The following is a 19,557-nucleotide window of genomic DNA, read 5'->3' as shown; positions in this document are numbered from 1 at the left end:
AAGGCAACGTCATCAGCAAATCTTAGGTTACTGAGGTATTCTCCATTAACCCTTACTCCCACCTGTTCCCAATCCAACGTTCTGACTACTTCTTGTAAGCATGCTGAGAATAACATTGGAGATATTGTGTCTCCTTGTCTGACACCCTTCCTTATAGGTATTTTACTGCTCTCCTTATGGAGAATGATGGTAGCTGTAGACCCATTATAGATATCCTCTAGTATTCTTACATAATGCTCATCTACCCCCTGGTTCCGTAATGCCTGAGTGACTGTTAGGGTTTCGACCGAGTCAAATGCTTTCTCATAATCTATGAAGGCTATATATAGGGGTTGAGTATACTCAGCGCACTTCTCTATCACCTGATTGATCGTGTGAATATGGTCCATTGTTGAATAACCTTTATGGAACCCTGCTTGTTCTTTAGGTTGACTGAAATCTAAGGTTAAAGAGATTCGGTTAGCGATTACCTTGGTAAATACCTTGTAGACGACTCACAGTAAGCTGATCGGCGTGTAATTTTTCAAGTCCTTCATGTCGCCTTTCTTATGGATTAGGATCATGTTCGCGTTCTTCCAAGATTCCGGTACCATTGCGGTCATTAGGCATTGCGTATACAGGTTTGCAAGTTTTTCAAGTACAATTTCTCCGCCATCCTTCAAGAGATCTGCTGTTATCTGATCCTCACCAGGTGCTTTGCCCCCTTTCATTTCTTTCAAAGCCTTCCTTACTTCTTCGGTCGTTACTGGTGGGATGTCTATCTGCTCTGAACTACTGTCTCGTTCGGCATTATCCTGTATGTCCCGGCTACTGTACAGATCCCTATAGAACTCCTCGGCCACTGTGACAATTTTATCCCTATTTGTGATGACATTGCCTTGCTTATCCTTAAGTGCATACATCTGATTTTTTGCCCACGCCAAGACGTCTCTTTACTGCTTTCAGGCTACCTCCGTTCTTTGCAGCGTATTCGATCCTCTTCATATTATACTTCCGTATGTCAGCTGTCTTGCGCTTATTGATTAACTTCGAGAGCTCTGCTCGTTCTATTCTGTCAGCTGCGGTAGAGATTCTCATGGTTTGCCGTTTCCTGATTAGATCTTTCGTCTCCTGTGAAAGTTTACCAGTATCCTGTCTAGCCATAGTGCCCCCTACTTCTACTGCACACTCCGTGAGAATGCGTGTAAGGTTGTCGCTGGCTTCCTGTGTCGTAAGCTCGGCTTCCTCGTTAAGGGCGAATATCGGTTCTGCAGCGCGATCCTGCATTCTTCTACTTTACGTCTTACTGTTTGCTCATTTATCGGCTTCGTTCGTACTAGCTTGTTGCGGTCCCTCCTCAACTCTAGCCTAATTCGAGATCTTGCCATACGGTGGTCACTACAGCTTACCCTTCCGAGCACTTCCACATCCTGCACGACGCCAAGGTTATCGCATAATATGAAGTCTATTTCATTTTTGTGCCCCCCATTCGGGCTCCTCCAGGTCCACTTGCGACTCTCCCGTTTACAGAAGAAGGTATTCATTATGCGTAGGTTATTCCGTTCTGCAAACTCAACTAGTAGGTCCCCCCTGCTATTTCTACAGCCCAGACCATAGTTCCCAACTGCCTTGTCTCCAGCCTGATTCTTGCCTACTTTAGCATTGAAGTCCCCCATAACTACAGTATACTGCGTTTTTACTTTAGCCATTGCCGATTCCACATCTTCATAGAAGCGTTCCACTACTTGGTCGTCGTGGCTGGATGTGGGCGCGTATCCCTGCACCACCTTGAGCTTGTACCTCTTATTGAGCCTAATTACAAGACCTGCTGCCCTTTCGTTAATGCTATAGTATTCGTCTATGTTGCCAGCTATGCTTTTATTGACTAGAAATCGCACTCCCAGTTCTCTTCTGTCCTCTAGTCCACGGTAGCATAGGACGTGTCCATTTTTCAACACCGTAAAGGCTTCGCCTGCCCTCCTAACCTCTATATATCTATCTATATCTATATCTATACATATATATATATATATATATATATATATATATATATATATAACAGAAAAAAATTTTGGCTGTCAAGAAAATCTCGGACAGCAAAGCGGAAAATGTGGTAGGTTATTGAAACAGATAAAGAATTAAGAAGAACCTAAAGAAAATGGATAAAAAAACGCCCGCCGCGTGGGATCTGATCCCAAGACCTCCAGAATGCCAGTCTTGTCTTGTGGATGACCACAACGCTACTGGTGGAGCTATTATTCCGGCCACTTTCTGGGGTATTTATGTTGAGGTAATTTTCTTTCCGGCGCTTTGGTGTGGTAGCCAGCGCCACTAGGACTAATCGGGGTGAAGGGGACCTTCTTTTCAACCCCCGGCTGCGACTGGAGTGTCTACGTCATGTCGAGAGTGGTCGACCAGCGTTGACTTCTCTTAAGCTCCCTATTGCATCGAGACTGCCACAACAGAGGCCCTCGCTGTGCACGTAGCTAATCAGAATAGGGAATGAGGGGCTCATTGAAATAAGACAGAAATAATGGTTGGCATCCAAGAAAACCCCACAAACCAAAGGGGAGGATGCGGTAGGTCATTGAAACATATGAAAAATTTTGAAAGACAAAAAGAAAGTGCTGGAAAAAAAGACGGTCCCCTTCACCCCAAGTAGTCCTAGTGTCGCTGGCTACCACCCCCAAATGCAGAAAAGAAAAAAAATACCTTAACATAAATACCCCAAAATCTGACCGGAAAACCGCCCCGCCAATAGCGTCGTGGTCATCGCATATTCTGGACGCGTATTCGGTACCAGACGCACATTCTGGAGGTGTCGGGCTCGGATCCCACCAGGGGGGATATCCTTCACCACTTTTTTTTCTGTTTCCAAAAATTCTTCAGTTTCAATAACCTAGCGCATAATACCCTTTCCTTTCCGAGATTTGTTTGACTGCCAACCCTTCTTTCTTTCTCAATTCAATAAGCCCCACTTTTCCGATTCTGATTCGCTACGTGCATAGCGAGGGCCTCTCTTCTCGCTGTACTCTGAAGAAATGGAGTCCTCTTCCTGAAACGTCAGTAAACTTTTATGTTTATTTTTAATGTCCTTCTCGTGTGTCGCTGTCTCTACTAACCTTTTTTTTCTCGCGCTCTGTGTGAGTTTTTGTTTCCAGACTATATATATATATATATCTATACATATATATATATATATATTTAGCGAATCAGAATAGGAAATGAGGGACTCGTAGAAATAACACAGAAATAAGGGTTGGCAGTCAAGAAAACCTCGGAAAGCAAAGGGGAGGTTGTGGTAGGTCATTGAAACAGATAAAGTATTTGGAAAGAACGAAAGAAAGCGGAGAAAAAAAGCCAGCCAGTGGAGATCCGAACCAACGACCTCCAGAAATATATATATATATATGGCCTGGGACTTATTTTTAATTAACTTATGGGGCCTGGATACCCGGGAAGGACGAAGTCGTGGCCACGAAGGTTGTGGAACTGGAACCAACCAATTTGAGAACGACGGCATCGGTCCTAAGGTGGATGGGATCTCGGTAAAGATTCCACGTCATCGGACCATGGGTCTTTTGAAGGAGACCAACGATGCCGACGGCGGACAGCCACAAACAGCAGAGTCATGGTGGAGCTTCCGAAAGGCGACCTACGGAATGAAGAGACGAGAGCGCGACGGCTACGCGTCTTTACCTCTATCGATTGCCCTTGGTTGGTCCAGACAGTGATTCCACGAACAGTAAGGTGTGTTGCAACTTATCGCAGAACGAAAGAGAAACTATTTCAGCAACACGAGCGCAGTTGCACTCGGTCTAGGATGCTGGTATAAGAACTACTGGCAAAAAGGGCCAAAGAAGGGATAGTCGCTCGAGAACTCTGCCGCCACGCAACGGAAAGCCTAAACTTCACCGTAAGTACCACAGATGTGCTTTGTATGTTGCAGACTTTTCTGCGCGACTTACGAAGAAAAAAGTCATGCTAAGATGGTTAAATTGAACAGTTTATCGACAACGACTGCTTGAATGAGGAAATCACAGCCAAGATTGAATGTGAAGACATGTTAATTGACACTATGAGCCGCATACACCATCGATTAAAGACCAACAAGGCTTACACCAAAGAACAGGTGAGCTTAAAACATTGAATGGATCAGCAATCTTCAAAGTGTTTTTTGGCCTAATAAAGCGTGCACGATCCATCCCATTTTAATAAGCCGCTGAAGAAGCTAACTCGCCAGAACCTGCGCTGCTATCACATTTTCGACCGGAAGCAAACGAGACCCTACGTCTTGTTCGTTGTATACGCTGGAAATCCAAACTAAACATGACTTGTTTTCAAGGCCACTTGAACAGTCCTCGGAGAGGAACGGGAGCTACACAGTCTGTTCATTAATTCTTGTAACATTTTTAGACGCACCTTACAGGTTATTCAGTCGAACACGGATATATCCAACTCCAAGGAGACCACGAAATAGTTCGATACATATGAAAAATTTGATATAAAAAATATGGGCTCTGAGACCTCACCTATGGCGGACAATCACTTACCGATCGTCGCATTCATGAATGACAACTAGTTCTGCACTCACGACGCAACAGGACGCTTTATTTCCGTGAAAAAAAAATCGATGATCTTGGCCAGCTTCTTCGTCCTGGAAATGAAATTAAAGACGCTGGTCTCGATCTTCTCGAGGCTGCACAACTAGAAAATTCCAGCAGTACGCTGCGCCTTCGCACACCATGCACAACATGCTAGCAAAAGAAGAACAGCGCGCACGTACCACAAAAACTTTGAAGGTAACAATTCCAAGGCTCTCTGAACGGACTGCAACAAAGCGCTCGCGATGGTCATCTCCGAGAGAAACAGTGATCTCCGAAAGGTGCGGGACAACTCGCCCAACAGCAGCAACAGCAGGAAAATGCAAAAGAAGGAGGAGGCCACCAGCGCCTTCGTTCCCTCTTACCTCTCCCAAGACGGCATCGGGGGAAGACAGACCCAGAGAGAGAGAAAACAAAACTCTTTTTTGGCAAGCCGGGGAACGTACGCAGCCGCAAAAAAAAATGACGTGCGCATTCGGGGCATCCTTACCTCGCACTGTCACATTTTCCGAGCGTTCGGGCGTGTGTGCCTAGAGAGATTTAGCATACCGGGCTCCGTGCGCTAACACTACGGCGGCCGGTAGCGGTGCCCGACTGGGCAAGCGCAAATTTGTTCCGGTAGGGGGTGAGTAGTTCCGCGAGCCAGTCTTCGCCATGCCCGCCCATTCCTCCACATCCTTCTCAACCTAAAGCGGGGGTGCAGCGACCGCCGAAGAGCACCTTCCAGCTCGCGCGGCGTTCGATATACCCAATGTCGCGAAAAATGCGGTTCGATATAGACGTACCAATTCCTATACTTTTACACAGAATTTTCAAGGAGATAATTTGAGTTCGATATAAACAATAATTCGATATACCCGTGTTCGATATATCCGTGTTCGACTGTATTGTATAACAATACGAGTGCTTTCCTTGGGGAAATTGAAAGGTGACATGGGAAGCAAGTATTTGTAGTGAACGGACAGAGATTGGCCAACAATCCGAAGACCACCACTGCACGTAAGGGACGTCGCAGTTTGATGAAATAAGGTCACAGCGGTCGTTTTGAAATGCGGAGCATTTCTTAGGCTCGCCTTGTCCTGCGTCGTTGATGGCGGAGCCGTCCACACGCTCACTGCGCATGCGCAACCCTCCTCCTTACACCCACAGCTCCGCGATACTACACTATAAAACAAGAAATAGTTAGCGGCGCCCGGTTTCGATCCCACGACTCTCTGGCCGCAACGGGAGGTACGCGGTGCTCTTCCCACTACGCTACAAATCCGGGACACGAGCAAGTGCTACGAATGCGCCTTATGTCCTTGACTCATTCAAACTACGTCAAGAAGCTACTGATACAATGAAGGCACGCGAAGCTGAACGTCAACGGAAACGACGAACTGAAAACTTTAGAGGGGGATGCTGAATTTCCCGTGGGAAAGCTGGGGCGGGAAGCGCCACGCGCCTTGCAGCTCAACCAGCCCCGTTGCAGCGCCTCTGATGCTGATTGTGGCAGGATGCCCCTAGGGATTGACCAACCGAAGAATCCATCACGACATAGGTTCTCGTTCAACCACCGTCGTTATCTTCCCGTAGGGGAACCGCCGAAGAAGAACAAGAGCGAGAAGACAAGGCTGCGAAGAGGAGGGCGTGTACATTGCTCTCAGCCGGTGCACCAATGTCAACAACCTTTACCTCACCAAAGCAGACGGAGACTACCGATTCTACCACAGAGACAACATCGACAAGAACATGATGGACAAGTTTCGGCGCCTCGAGAACCACCGCCTACTCACCGTAACACAACAGCACTTGCGTGCCTTTGCATAAATAAAAGAAATATAATAATGATCACAATACCTTCACCTGTCCTTCCTGTGTCCCAAATTCATAAAACAGTAAATACGAATAATAAAGACGAAACCCTCCCCACGTCCAAACGGTAACCACAAACTACCCAATTACGCAACGTTCACGCAATACAACCACCCCTACGCGACGCATTTACTCGAGTTCCCCCCGTGGGAAGATGCGGGCGGGCGCCTTTTCTGGAAGAGCACGGATGCATCCCTTGCGGACACTAACTGCCGATGAACGTAGCTCTCGCAAGAAGCGAAAGGCCTCAAGGAACTGTTTTCAGGCCACGGACGAATTGGCATTGGAGTTGAAGCCCGTACAAGATTGGCTGTGAATTTTAAATTGGATACGCCGACAACAGCGGTACTGTCGGTGTGCGCCGCGAGTATGGCACCCTCGTGGTAGTCTGGTCATCGGACTGACTCAGCGAACTAGAAAGGAAGGAATTTAACTCAGTGGAATTTAGAGGAGTGTAGTTATTGATCATTGGGTTCTAAACCTACATGGTCTATTCACTTGCGAATCAATGCTCAGATGACCTGCGTAGTTACGGTACTCAAAGGATCAATTAAGATGCAAAGCATCTATTAGTCGAGGCTCCGTCGTCCGGGGTCTGGCGTCCACACCTCTCCTCCGCTCTCTCTCACCTCCTCTCCACACCACCTGTGCGATAGCGCGCGCGCTGCTCCTTCTCTCTTCCTCTCCAAAACACCTGTGCACGCTGCTCCACCTCCCTCCTGCTCATCTCGACTTCAGATAACCAGGTCTGCGCCGCTGCTCCCGTCAGTTGCTGCTTTCCGTCAAGACAACGCTGCGCCGTCCGATGAGCTCACAATGGACGCCAACGATTCTGGCAGTGAACTGGCTCTCACGCCTTCAACCAGCATCAACCAGTCCACTTCCATAACCGCGCGCACCTCTGAAGACAAGGCTTCGCAGAGGAGAGCTCGTGACGCAGAACGTAAACGCCAACGTCGCGCAGGGGATCCCGCGCTTCGAGAACGCGAAGCCGCTTCGAAACGCCAGCGTCGAGCAGTGGATCCGGATGCCGTTATTCAATACGACAACGCTTCGAAATGTCGCCGACGAGCAGAGGATTCCTCGCTTCGAGAACATGAATCCGTTTCGAAACGACAACGTCGAGCAATGCAAACTTCGTGCAAAGCCGCGCAAACTCGTGCAAACTCGAGATGCTTTGCATCTCCTCAGGGTTCCCACGTGAGAAGATGGTGTAATTTTTTCTGGGGGGGGGGACCTAGAGGATGTGGCATTTTCTTGCGCTGGACACTGCAGCAATGATCAGAAGGAAGAAGAGCACGTTGCATGGGCGGACACAAAAGTGCGAGAAGGAAGATGAGGAGCTCATTGGAGGCCATGTTCGTAGTGGCAAGGGATTTATTCCAATATAAATAGAGGTTTTCTTTCTTTTCCACTGCCTTTGCACTCCTTTCGTCAACACGTCGAGCCTCACCGGTGCCTATTAAGCCACGACGTCACTGCGGAACACATGATATAGAGGCTCCTGTACAGGGGCGTCTTCCAGGCTTGCGCGTGAGAAAGGAGAAGGGCCACCAGCTCTGCTGGTTCACCATCTCTTTCACCACCACTTGGGCAAGGTGCGCAAATCTTTAGAAATGAGTGATTTTAAGAAGGTACATGCACAGAGAACACGACCTCTTTGGAATTTTCTCTGGCAATATAATCTAATTTTACACGGCTATTTAGTCGAAGTATGACGACTTTTTAAAAACCTGTTCCCACGATCGTCCCGTGTAGTGAAAATATGTTCGCGTGATGCTACGTTGTAATTCCCTCTTGTGATATATGACCGCTAATACACATTTCACAACTTAATATTTAACAAATGACATAGTTCATCTTCATAATATTCCTTGGTTAGTGGGTTATTCGGCCTGTACTACACCACTGCCCCCTCCCTCTATTAACACACTCTACTCGGTGCAACGAGTTTCCCTCTCAAGACTAATTTCCGTCGACCCTCGTAGGTAGTCACAGTTGTTTGTGAAGTACATATCTGTCCATGTTTATATTCGTTATTTTATATCAGTTAACAATCAATTTATTTTGCAGGGAACATCCCGACGGTTTTTGCTGGGGTGTGGAAATAGCAGCCCCAGTTCTCGTATTTCGTAACTCGGACTGCTCTTTAGAACGTGGAGTTATTTGTAAGTATGTAGACTGGGCCGTGTCCCCACCCGAATTAATTATGCATCTTGACACGTTCATGTGCGTACGGTCCTTCTTCCAAATAACCCGTATTGTTTGGTAATTGTTCATACTACAATCCCAATTTGGTGATATCGACAGAGGGTATGAATGTTGAGAATGATGTCAAGCAGCCAGTCAGCTGCGGTTTGGCACCTTTTGTTCTTGGTCTTTTGGGTTTCCGTTTGAAGAAAACTGTGCATGCAATGACAAAAAATATCACAGAAAAGGCGAAGAACCCCATCTATACAGGGGAATAACATTGGTCACTCTGCGATCACTTAGTTGGACGCGATGTGCACAAGGGTGTTAGAGTTGAGTGTTAGTAAACTGGTACCATTATTAATTATTTGCGTTAAAAAGTATACAAAGGAACGGTTATATGCACAAAAAAGGATAATGGTCCTTTCCATCTTATAACACGGAAGTGTTTTAATCGTGGATACACGGAAGTGTATCCACGATATTCCGCCCTTAACGAGGAAGCCGAGCTTACGACACAGGAAGCCAGCGACACCCTTACATGCATTCTCACGGAGTGTGCAGTAGACGTCGGGGGCACTATGGCTAGACAGGATACTGGTAAACTTTCACAGGAGACGAAAGATCTAATCAGGAAATGGCAAACCATGAGAATCTCTACCACAGCTGACAGAATAGAACTAGCAGAGCTCTCGAAGTTAATCAATAACCGCAAGACAGCTGACATACGGAAGTATAATATGGAGAGGATCGAATACGCTGTAAAGAACGGAGCTAGCCTGAAAGCAGTAAAGAGACGTCTTGGCGTGGGGAAAAATCAGGTGTATGCACTTAAGGATAAGCAAGGCAATGTCATCACAAATAGGGATAAAATAGTCACAGTGGCCGACGAGTTCTATAGGGATCTGTACAGTAGCCGGGACATACAGGATAATGCCAAACGAGACAGTAGTTCAGAGGAGATAGACATCCCACCAGTAACGACCGAAGAAGTAAGGAAGGCTTTGAAAGAAATGAAAGGGGGCAAAGCACCTGGTGAGGATCAGATAACAGCAGACCTCTTGAAGGATGGCGGAGAAATTGTACTTGAAAAACTGTCAAACCTGTATACGCAATGCCTAATGACCGCAATGGTACCGGAATCTTGGAAGAACGCGAACATCATCCTAATCCATAAGAAAGGCGACATGAAGGACTTGAAAAACTACAGGCCGATCAGCTTACTGTCAGTCATCTACAAGGTATTTACCAAGGTAATCGCTAACCGAATCTCTGCAACCTTAGATTTCAGTCAACCTAAAGAACAAGCAGGGTTCCGTAAAGGTTATTCAACAATGGACCATATTCACACGATCAATCAGGTGATAGAGAAGTGCGCTGAGTATACTCAACCCCTATATATAGCCTTCATAGATTATGAGAAAGAATTTGACTCGGTCGAAACCCTAGCAGTCATTCAGGCATTACGGAACCAGGGGGTAGATGAGCATTATGTAAGAATACTAGAGGATATCTATAATGGGTCTACAGCTACCATCATCCTCCATAAGGAGAGCAGTAAAATACCTATAAGGAAGGGTGTCAGACAAGGAGACACAATCTCTCCAATGTTATTCACAGCATGCTTACAAGAAGTAGTCAGAACGTTGGATTGGGAACTGGTGGGAGTAAGGGTTAATTGAGAATACCTCAGTAACCTCAGATTTGCTGATGACGTTGCCTTGCTAAGTAACTCGGGGGACGAATTGCAAAGCATGCTTTCCGCACTGGGTGAACAGAGTAGAACCATGGGCCTGAAAATTAATATGTAGAAAACTAAAGTAATGATCAATAACCTCGGGACAGCACAGCAGTTTGAGATAGATGGCGAGGCAGTGGAAGTGGTAAGCGAATATATATACTTAGGCCAAGTTGTGACCCCAGATCCCAACCATGAGGCAGAGATAATTAGAAGGATCAGAATGGGGTGGGGTGCATATGGCAGACATTATCAGATAATGAATAGCAGCCTACCATTGTCGTTGAAGAAGAAAGTGTATGACAGCTGCATCTTACCGGTACTCACCTACGGGGCAGAAACTTGGAGGCTCACTAAGAGGGTTCAACTTAAATTGAGAACGACTCAGCGGGCAATGGAGCGGAAAATAATAGGTGTAACATTAAGGGACAAGAAGAGAGCGGAGTGGGTCAGGGAGCAAACTGGTGTTAAAGACATATTAGTAGAAATTAAGAAGAAGAAATGGACTTGGGCAGGGCATGTAATGCGAAGGCAAGATAACCGCTGGTCATTAAGGGTAACAGAGTGGATCCCTAGAGAAGGCAAGCGCTGCAGGGGGCGGCAGAAAGTTAGATGGGCAGATGAGAACAAGAAGTTTGCGGGGATAAATTGGTCACAGTTGGCGAGATGCCTTTGCCCTGCAGTGGACGTAGACAGGCTGGTGATGATGATATATATATATATATATATATATATATATATATATATATATATATATATATATATATATATACACGGAAGTGACTGCAGTTCCACGATGCATGCTGCCTCTAAAGGGTGCACCTCTGCACACAGGGTCTTCCTGCGGGGAAGCAAGCTTTAGTACACTAAAGAGTACGTTATACTTAGGGTTCTTCGTTTTAAGGCTTTATATTGTAACACATAATTGTTTTATGCCACGATACCCCGACATATCACTAACGTCATATCCCTCACAAAAATGACGCCAGTGAACCTTTGCCGAAGTGTCGCGCCAGCAGGACGTCGCTCGCCAAGCACACCCACAAGACAAACCCCGACTCCTAAATTATGCTCAGCTGCAGGTATAACTACTCATTTCACTTTCGTGTTTTACTCATTCTTATGACAGAGGAATCAACCAGACTTTTTTCTAGAGGCATACACGGAAATCAAGGTTATTATGTCTGCACATTGTTATATATTGAGAACTTTTACAAATTGATAGATAATTTAACCTAGTTGAGCGGTTTTCTAAGACTATTTGGGGTAGTTTGCTTCACTGTGAAATGGGCGGAACAGTAACGCGAAGAAAACTGCGATATAAACATCGTACAGTGCATTTTTTCGGTTCATTCTTGCAAAGATGGCCCGAGTTAAGGGCCCCGAATTATGGCTGCATAAACCTAATGAGGCCCAGACATGCGCTTAGAAAAGGGTAAATCGGACATCAGCTGTAGTTAATTCTAAAGTTCCTCGTAAAAATAGCACCCCACAGTTTGCATTTTTGTGGCATAATATTGTAAGTCTAAACTATGGGTTTCGTGATCGAGATGCCCGGGTATTTGTAATGAGACACAAACAATGCTGCGCTGTTTCTGGGGCCATAGTTTAGATGATGATGATGATGCTTGAATTTTAATGGCGCAAGGCCAACTGAGGGCAAAGAGCACCAAACAAAAGTCATTTCATGAGGGCGACATGAAGGTAAAAGTAGAGGTTTTCAGTAAAAATAAAGTGAAGCACTACGTAATAAAGATGACTGGTGTGAAGGGCCAGGTTGTCACTATGCATGCTAAGAAATGAGATGTAAAACTTTATGTCGGTACGAAACTCAAATACGCATTTGACTGAAATTATCGGCTCGTCTCCTAAGAAGTATGCCAGGTGTTGTGGAATATGTCGTGTGCATAGTTGTGGGGAGTGTTTGGCGTCGTGGTATACCAAGCTCCTTGCAATCAATGATTAGGTGGCTTACGTGTAGGCCCTCTCCACACTCGCTGCACATGGGCCTTGGGGATCCAGTGAGCCGGTGGGAGTGTGTTACATGTGTGTGGCCTATCTGTAACCTTGCCAAAGCAACTTCTGTGTGTCTGTTGTATGAATCGGTTGTGTATCGTCCCAACTGTGGTTTTACAATGTGAAGTTTGTTGTCTGTCTGTTCACTCCATTGTTTTTGCCATGTTTTACGCAGTTGTTGTTTTATGTGTGGTTTCAAGTCGGTGTAGGGTACTGTTGTGATGTGAGCCGTGTTTGTGAGCGCAGCAGCGGCCCTTTCATCTGCCGTCTCATTTCCAATAATCCCGGAGTGGCCTGGGACCCTACAAAGAGTCACCTCAAGGTTTACACCACATGCCGACATAACTGTCCTCAGAACAAGAGTGATAACGTAATTTCTGCATTAGTTTCGGGATTATAACGTCCGAACATTGCTTAGTGAATTAGTGTAAATGACGAATTTTGGAAGAAGACATTTCACTATGGGATTCACAGCAAAAAAGACTCCATAAGCCTCGGCTATGAAGATGATACAAGTTCGATTCATCAATTCAGAAACTTTAAAACTGGGTCCGTGCGCAGCACGTGGCACGGCAGAGGCAGTTTTGGAGGCATTGCTATAATATTCTGTACACTGGTACTTCTCCTGCACTGACAGAAAGTGCTGCAGAATCACAGTTCTGGGTACCCTATTTCTGTCGAATTGAATGAAAGACAAGTAACATGACACAGGGAGAAGGTTCCATGGCAGTATAAACTCAATGCATGATGATTTGAAGCTGTTTAAAAAGTATATGTTATGTAAAGCCGCCTCCTCTCTCACTCTTTGTCAGAAGGGAACATAAATAGAATGGCAATTTAAAATGAAATGTGATGAGGTTGTATCCAGAAAAACAGTTTTAAAAGGATGGTTATCGATTGGTGATTTTAGAAGCATATAAAAGATCAACGTAAGTTCGCTGGTGCTCGAGGCACGATTTGTCACATTACACTTTCAGGCTTTGGACCGGAATGGTACGGAAAGCGCCACACGAGAGGCGAAGCCCCAAGTGTACCGCCAGGTCGAGCATTTTTTAGCGCTGTTTTTGTGGCCGACCCATAGACAACACTTCCGTATTCCAAGTGAGAGCGGTATACCAAAGCGGTACAGAGGCGCACCAGGAGCTGTTTGTCTGTACCCCATAATTGGCGAGGTAGGAATTTGATAATATTAATTGATTTTAGACATTTTTTCTTGAGCTGTTATATGGGAGATGAATGTGGGTTTTTAGTCCATCACCACACCCAAAAACGTCTGTTCTTTTTTAAGAGTAATTGGGTCACCATTGAGAGTTATTTCAGGATCGGGCCTTACTCCGCATCTCTTTCAGAATACGACACTGGTACTTTTCGCGGGATTAAGTTTAAAACCAATTGCGTCTGCCCAGCGAGAAAGTTTGTTTACCCCAAGCTGGACCTCACGCTCACAAATGGATATATTACAAGATTTAAAAAATATTTCTACATCATCCACGTGCACTAAACAGGAGATCGATGGAGGCAATGCTTTCTGAAGCGAGTTAATCTTGACAATGAAGAGGGTGCAGCTTTAACCTTCGCCCAGAGGCACGCAATTTTTTTGAATGTGAACTCTTTACAGTGCCGACCCAACTCTGACAAGAAACGCTCGATTGGACAAGTAACTATCAAGAGTGTTCAACATGTTACCTGTTATGCCTTAAGATTTTAAGTCAGAAAGAATGCCGTAATGCCATGCCGTGTCATAGGCTTTTTTTATGCCAAAAAATACGGTCATGCAGTACTGTTTCTGTATAAAGGCATCTTTGGTGCGTGATTCTAATACAACTAGTTGATCATTTGTAGATCGCCCAGCCCCAAACCCTGCCTGGCAGCTCTCGAGAGAACCATTGTACTCAAGAAAGTACACGAGCCTCCGGTTAATAATCTTCTCGAGAAGCTTACGCACGCAGCTAGTAAGGCCAATGGGCCTATAGCTGGCAGGACAGGAAGGGTCCTTTCCTTCCTTCAGGAAAGCCACTACTACGGCCTCCCTCCAAGAGCGTGGAATATGCCCCGAAAGCCATATTTCATTGTATAGGTGTAGGAGGGTTCAAGAGTGTCTGGGTGTAGGGTTTCTATCATTGTGTATGTAATCCTATCTGCACCTCGAGCTGAAGGTTTACATGTGGTATGGGCAGCCTTCAGCTCATGAATTAAAAAAGCAGAATTGTTTGAAGTGTGTGACTTGTTGCTATCACACAGGGACTAATTTCGCAATACATTTTGTGTTTCATGAAACTGTTTGTGTAGTGTGCTGAACTGGACACGTGTTGGAAGTGTGTTGCAAGTGTGTCGGCAGGGTCTTCGAGTGTGTCCCCTCTCATGGTAAACAGAAGCAGGCTGTCTTTTTGTTGTCCTTTGAGCTTACGTATATGGTTCAGTCTCTGTGTGCGTCCCTGTACAGATTAATGGATGCCAGGAAGGCGTGACAACTCTCTCGTTTTGCCTCACGGGGTACACGTTTTCCAAACTCCTTGCTCCGTTTGAACAAAAGGAGGTTACCAAACGTGGCGTACCGACGAAGGATACCCCACGCTTGCTATGGGCACTCGTGCCCGCCTACAGTCCTCATTCCCCCACGGCCTCCTCTTGTTGCGCGGGTACCAGTGGCGTGGGGAATTGACTTTTCGGCGGCGTCGAGAATGCGCCCCGTAAAGAGTTTGGAAGCTTCTTGAATGTGTAGGTGTAGCATAGTTATGTAATATAGTTTCGATGTCTCTGTAAATGTATTCCAGTTCGCCCTTGCTTCATTGAACCGGTTATGGGAAGATGGACTGCATGGGCCTTTACCTATATATCTAGTGAGGTAGCGAAGTAGTCACTACCATGTAAGGCAGTGCAAACACCCCACTCGAGAAGAGGAAAGAGAACTGCAGGGCCAATAGCCAAGACAAGATACGAGTGTGTGTTCTGCCGAATAATAGCGTATGTGGGCTTATTTTTAAATGCAGAGCATTTCTTTAACTCACGATGTCACCCCTTCTAGTTGTCCATCGTAGTCCGCACCCCTCCCCCTACACTTTATAAAAAAATACTTACCGGCGCCTGGTTTCGATCCCACGACCCTGCGGGCAGAACGCAAGGTACATGGTGCTCTACCCACTGCGCCACAAAGCGGACACAGAAAGGAGGGCTACGAACGCGCCTTATATCCTTGACTCATTCAAACTACGTCAAGAAGCTGCTGATACAACGCATTCACTACCTGTGGGCGGAACGCGAGGTACATGGTGCTCTTCCCACTGCGACACAATAATAATACCCACCTGCTAATAAATGATGTCATACCCACCTGCTAATAAATGATGTCACGTGACCACGTAATTACGTCTCCTCATTTAATTACAATACAAAACCAACAGCCACAAGTGCAACAACATTAACGTAACGCAAACTACTTAACGACGTGCGCCCCCGGGAATGCTCTGCATTTGATCGTGCCCCTCGCGAGGGGGATGTTTAGTTTCCTGCCGCGGCAAGAACCAGGCGGCCTCCTGCGCAGTTTGTGGCGCATACCCACTTGGGGGATTGGCCAGGATCGTTTCACTTACTACATGCCGGTTACGGCAGGGTTTACTCGAACGTCCACAGCAATTGCAGTATGTCCAGTGCAGCTTTTTTTGTTGAACAGGCATGCTCCTGAAGTTGTAAGAAATTTCCCTATCAGGCGACATCGGGCATCCGTGCGAGAAAAGCCCCAAAGAGGTACTTAAAGGTCGCCAGGAGGATATATACGTAGGGCTGCTGGTCAACGAGCGCCTCAAAGTCAGAGCTCGAAAGTGCAAAATCAGGAAGAATGTAAATAGAGCATACCGTTATCCACCTAATAAATATTTTTGTACCTATCGCTACAACCTCAAGGACGGTGTTAAAGGTGACAGGGTGGCATGCTAAGGATTTGCGGGCGATTATGGCCACACCACCAGAAGAGTGTGTGCAGCCGACCCTGTCTTTTCTATATACCAGGTACCTATTCAAGAAATTTCTGTTCGTGGAATTCAGGTGTGTTTCCTAAACACACATTACACTTGGCTGATTGGCATGGAGAATCTCATACACGTCGTCAAGATTATTCAGAAGGCCTCAGCAGTTCCATTGAACTATGTTTTCTGTTGCCATAATTTAGTGTGAGAGCTACTGGAGTGTGTGTGTTTATGTGTCGTCTTTCGGGGCTGTGACTCTTGGATTGGGCTTTTTGGGCCTATCTGTAGGCTTGGACGTCGGAGGCCGCTCCTTGCGCTGCGTTGCAGGCAAGAACGGCACGATGTCTATCTCGTCGTCCGATGTCCTGGGTGAGCCCGTGGAACCGGGCCCCCGGACTTGGCCCCACTTCGGGGGCTCTTCGTTTGAGCCGCCACCGCCGCTGGTATCGAGGCCACCAGAAGTGGCACGGGTGGTGCGGTGGCGGTGGGAGCCGGTACGGGGCCCGTGGTGTCCATCTCATCCTTGCAGCATCCAGAATACCGTACACGTCGTCAAGACTATTCAGACGGCCTCTGCAGTTCTATTGAAGAGTATTTTCTTTTCCCATTATGATGTGTTAGAGCTACTGGAGTGTGACAATTTACGTAAGGTCTTTCAGTGCTTGCCCGCTTGGGAGGGCTTCTTACCTTCTCCGGAGGTTTAGAGGGAGCGACCCGCTCCTTCCGCTGCGAAGGAGGCAGAAAAGGTCCAACAACTATCATCATCAGATTTGGAAGGGGTATCCGGCGGACTGGACCCCCCGACTTAGCACCCGTTCCCTTGCCCTTTGTTCGAGCTGCGACAACCGAGGGCGTCAGTAGCACGCCGGGGGGCACAGGCGGTGCAGGGGGAATGGAAACTACTGCGGTGTCTTCCGTCTCCATCTCCTCCGTGCCATCGCGTGTGCTTCGCGCCGATAGAGAGGAAACAGGGGACGCAGCAGCATATCCACGTACGTGGTTGCCACCACAACCAGTGCTGACTGAGCAGGTGGTGTGGTGACGGTTTGGCCGCTGGAGGGAACCCGATGGAAGGCGGGGGTGGTCCGTCTCGCGGTACTGGCTCCCCGCTGAAACCAGATGCCGCTCCGCCCCACCCGGCGAGCTCCGTCGGCGTATCTCCTTAGGGGGAAAGAGGCGAACCTCCTTCGCGCCTCCGGGAAGGTGATGTTTTCCATGACTTTGAGGTTGATGTTTTTTTTCGGGGTTTTAATGTCTCGCAGGCTCGCGAATAAGCGCCGTGCGGTCCTCGGAAGTTCACGGAAAGCAATTGATTCGAGGGACAGTTATCAGCGGGATGACCTTGTTGCCCGCACTTGGTGCATGTTAGTTAGCCCCAACATGAGTTGGTGACATGCGGGAACCTCTGGCACTTTTAACCACGCCGCGGATTCTGGATGTACGCTCGGACGGAGCACCGAATTAATCCTGCATTGATATGGCCCAGAACGTTTGAACGGTCGAATGTGAGGGTGATGTTCCTGGTAGGTATTTCCTTATTATCTCGTCTCATGCTTATCCGCCTGACTGCCGTCCCACCGAGATTTCTCAGACCTTCTAGAAGATCGGCTTGTGTCTCGTTTGCCAGATCTGGTTTCGAGATCACGCCCTGCAAGCTGTTGCGGCTGCAGTGAAGCGTGACCTTGATGCCTAGATTGGCAATACAAGTCTGGCTCAGGACATTTGTGGCCTGTTGCAGGGTGGTGACTTCTAATAGCAGCTCTCCAGTTCTTTCTTTTTTGGTTTTGCAGTGTTCTTCGATTATTCCATCATTTTGAAATCAGAAATACGAACATTGAGGCAACACAGGGATGTCTTTTTTGAGGTATTCGATAATCAAGAATTGGGGATAATTATCAGGTTTCGGGAGCGCGAAAGTTGGCAGTTGTGGGCCCGCAACATCAGTGTGGCCCCTTTTCAGGGACCGATCAGGTTTACGGGAGGGGGGGGGGTGGGTTGATTTATCCATAAGGCATTGGAAAAAACTAGTGAACGGGATTACTTCCTTCTCAAAACTTACCCTGATAGCCTGAGAGGTCCCACAGCTACTTGCCTAGTAAAGAGACAGGAAGCCCATCTGCCGGGGCTTGACCTGGCCACCGACGGCCACCGTTTGAGGTTTCTACCCTTCACCTTCAAATACACCGGCACGGTTGAATCCATCTGATGTTTCTGGTGCTCGGGGTCCGCAATGTCGCCAATACCATCACCAAGATTACTCAATGTGCCCAGTGCGGGGGAGGGGGGAATAGTTTAGGCTTGCTGATCTTTCATCAGGAAACATTCCTCATAAGTCTAGACCTAACTGTGCTGATAAAATAGCAGCAACTATACTCAGTAATTTTTTTTGTAATTTAGTTTTAATTTCCTTTGTTCTTTATTCAGAAAAAATAATATCTATTTTTATCCTCTAGTATAACAGGTTGTAATTTGCTGGTCATCGAAGATTGATGAGTCTATCAAAGTAATACGCTATATTATTCTGAGATGCGAAACATACTGGACGGTTTTTCAAGTTATGGGACTGCTTAAGGATCAACGAAATGAATGCTCGAAGCGCCAACAGTACCAGTGGAATTGGCGCGTTGCAAATTTAGCAGCATGATCACCTCTTTGATCCCAATTGAACCATACCAGCTTTTTGATCGGTATAGAGGAATTCCTCAAGCCTAATTAGAAATAAAATTAGGCGTTGGTAAAGGAACCCTAAAGAGTGAAAGACGTCGGCCTGTATCGATAGAATAAAGTATCATTTATCCAAATGCACCAGTCTCGTATCTCACAGTTGTTTAAGAAAGCAGAGAATGTCAGAAACGTAAAAACGGGTGCTGACGCCCCGCTGGATTTTGGGTACTACGGTAATTCAGGACACAATTTTGGTGCACGGTGAGAGCTCTTGAAGAACCACCTATAAACAATTTTCCTAAAAACAACTGTTACGAAATGGTCAAGCACAAAAAATAAATTTGAAATAAAGCTTTCCGGGAGCTGCCGTAATTTAAAAACACATACAACAGAATAAAAAGTACACTGCGGTACAGGCTGCTTCCCACACGCTCGTCAGCCAATATGATTCAAATTTCGTTGAAAAAATTATTAGAGCGCATATAGCCAATTGAGTCACCTACCATGGTGAACACCCGACCTTCGGCAAGAAACATCTCCGGCACGAGGC

Source organism: Haemaphysalis longicornis, unplaced genomic scaffold (assembly GCF_048455015.1).
Source record: "Haemaphysalis longicornis isolate Haplotype H1 unplaced genomic scaffold, Haemaphysalis longicornis Haplotype H1 scaffold_5, whole genome shotgun sequence".
Classification (NCBI taxonomy): domain Eukaryota; kingdom Metazoa; phylum Arthropoda; class Arachnida; order Ixodida; family Ixodidae; genus Haemaphysalis; species Haemaphysalis longicornis.
Note: the sequence above shows the minus strand (reverse complement) of the source record.